The sequence below is a fragment of the Aplysia californica genome, unplaced genomic scaffold (assembly GCF_000002075.1).
Source record: "Aplysia californica isolate F4 #8 unplaced genomic scaffold, AplCal3.0 scaffold00429, whole genome shotgun sequence".
In the NCBI taxonomy this organism is placed as follows: Eukaryota; Metazoa; Mollusca; class Gastropoda; order Aplysiida; family Aplysiidae; genus Aplysia; species Aplysia californica.
The window spans coordinates 215,957-218,218 of record NW_004797699.1 but is presented as its reverse complement, the minus strand read 5'-3'; the positions used below and the strand labels follow the sequence as shown (position 1 = coordinate 218,218).

At 38.2% G+C, this 2,262-nt stretch overlaps 1 protein-coding gene across 1 annotated transcript in view; it reads left to right on the top strand.

Moving 5' to 3' along the window:
• The first annotated feature begins 266 nt into the window (after positions 1–266).
• The window catches only part of LOC101850498, a 12,254-nt gene continuing 10,258 nt past the window's right edge, over positions 267–2,262 (top strand). The window contains exon 1 of the mRNA XM_005104637.3: positions 267–1,025. The gene's annotated coding sequence lies outside the window, so the exon portion shown is untranslated. The remainder of the gene's footprint in view (positions 1,026–2,262) is intronic.

Sequence of the window (2,262 nt, the reverse complement as noted above, 5' to 3'; positions counted from 1 at the left end):
TGTAAGACGGCCACCCGTCCAAGACGATCTTTTTTTTTCTTTTTTGATTCATGGGGGCTGTATTCGAGACGTATCGTTTTGTTGTTGTTGTTTTTTTTATAAGATAAAATATATGGCAGCTTATGATTCATGAAATCGGACCGCACCAAGGCAAATAGCTTTAGAAACAAATTATAGACCTCAAATTTCCGTACACCCGTTGTTCGTCCTCATCCCTTTTTTTTCTCAAAACAAAATTCCTTCGTTGTACCAACGATGCATTAGGCTAGATAAATACAATAATAATTGTTATTTCTCCTCCAACAGCCTTGCCTTCCTCTTTTCTTTTTGACTTGCGGCTCCACCACGTTCAGCTGTATAGGTGTAGCTGATGCAAGAAAGAGAAAGCTTTTCACCTCCGAAAATAATATTATCATCAAACAGCTTTCATTTCTTTGCAAATAACAGGGCCTTAGTACTCAAGAATCCCTTTTCTACTTTTATCAAGCCTAGGCCTACTTCCAATCCTCCGCGAGCAACGATTATTGAGTAAACTACGGGGATCTAAACTTGACCTAGTTAGTGTGGAGCGCAGAGCAGAGCAAGTTCGAAAGTAGGTCGTGTTGTACCGTCTCTGTCGCAGTCAAAGTGGACTTTGGACCTTCACCCTGAGAAATTCCGTTCATTAATATTCACGATTTCTTAATTCTCGATTATCATTGGCTGACACAGAGAGCTAGGCCACCGAGCATGCGCTGTTAAATAGAAGATCGGAAACTCCCGTTCGCCGCTACGTGCTTCCCTCGTGAACATCTAATGTTAGTATCTGAGAGGTAACGTGCGTGCTCGTCGAATGCTAGCCTCACCCCAACCTCAGTCTGCGTGCCGTTCAGTGATAATGACAGTGACATGAAGTGACAAGCCAGTGTTTTACCAAGTGAACATACGTGCTGATCACAGATATATATGAAGGGAGTTTTGTTGGAACCTCAGAGTAGAGTGTGATGATTGCGCAGTGGATGTTGATCAACAAAATTTAGCTGCTGGTAAGAAACATTGCAAGTATTGTTTTTAATTTATTATGATGAAACCGGGTCACACAGAAGGGCCTTTTTGTCGGTTTGTTGGCTGACTTCAACAAAGGCAACACTTCTGAGTAGGCTAGAATCTAGATTCTAGACTTAATGTTTTCAAGAACAATTAAAACAAGATGTTGTCGGTCTTCAAGATGTTTTTTTATAGTTTAAAATTTAAAAAATAAAACTGTTTATGCTTTTGATCCATTTGGAGCCTTTTTCTGCGACTTCATTCGTGGGACGCTTTTTTAACGGCAATAACGGTCTTGCAGTCCAGGGCCAGGGCTTCCAATGCTTAAGTTCACTTCTGCCTTCACCACTGGCCACAGTACTAAACACAGTTTGCTAGATAATAATAATATGCATGTAGTGTACTAGAATCTAGATTCTAGATCTATGTACCTCTAGATCTAGATTAGATCTAGATTTTTATATCCAAACCCTTGGACTTTTAGCCAGTCACTCCAGGCTATTCATTATAATCTATAATATTAATATTAATATACTTTTTAATGAATCCCGATTCCTTTTAATTAATTAACATTTGTTGTACTAGTGGAACAATAAAATAGGCCAACATGCATGACATAATTTATAGGCTAATAAGTAAGATAGCCTTCATGCATTGTTTGTTATAAATTTAAATTAAATTATTTAAAGCCTATATATAGATATCTAGATCTAATAACAATTATTTATTTGAAGTGACCATTTCTCTGAAAGGTTTTCGTTCTCGAGATTTTTTGGTTATTTGCGAGAGTTTGGCGTCATCTTTCATTCTGCAAGGACTGGGAAGAAGCATTTTTTGCATCGAATTCAAAACATACATAGAATCTATATTTTTATCATAGCTTGATGTGAACGGAGTAAGGAAATGTGAGATAAAGAGAATGAGAGAGAGAGAGAGAGAGAGAGAGAAAAACAAAATTTAAAAGATAAAGAAAGTACATCAGTGGACGGCTTGAGTTGACAGGAGCAATGAAGAGGAGGGGGGGGGGTGAAGAAATAAAAACAGAACGAGAGAAAAACAGGGAAAGAAAGAGAGGGAGAGAGAAAGAGACAGAAAGGGAGAGAGAGAGAGAGAGAAAGAGAAAAAGTGATAGAGTTAGAAAGAAAGGAGAAAGAGAAACAGAGAATAAAAAAGAGAAAATAAGAGAGAGAGAGACCTCAGACAGACCGAGAGAGGGAAACAGCCAGTCAAACAGGT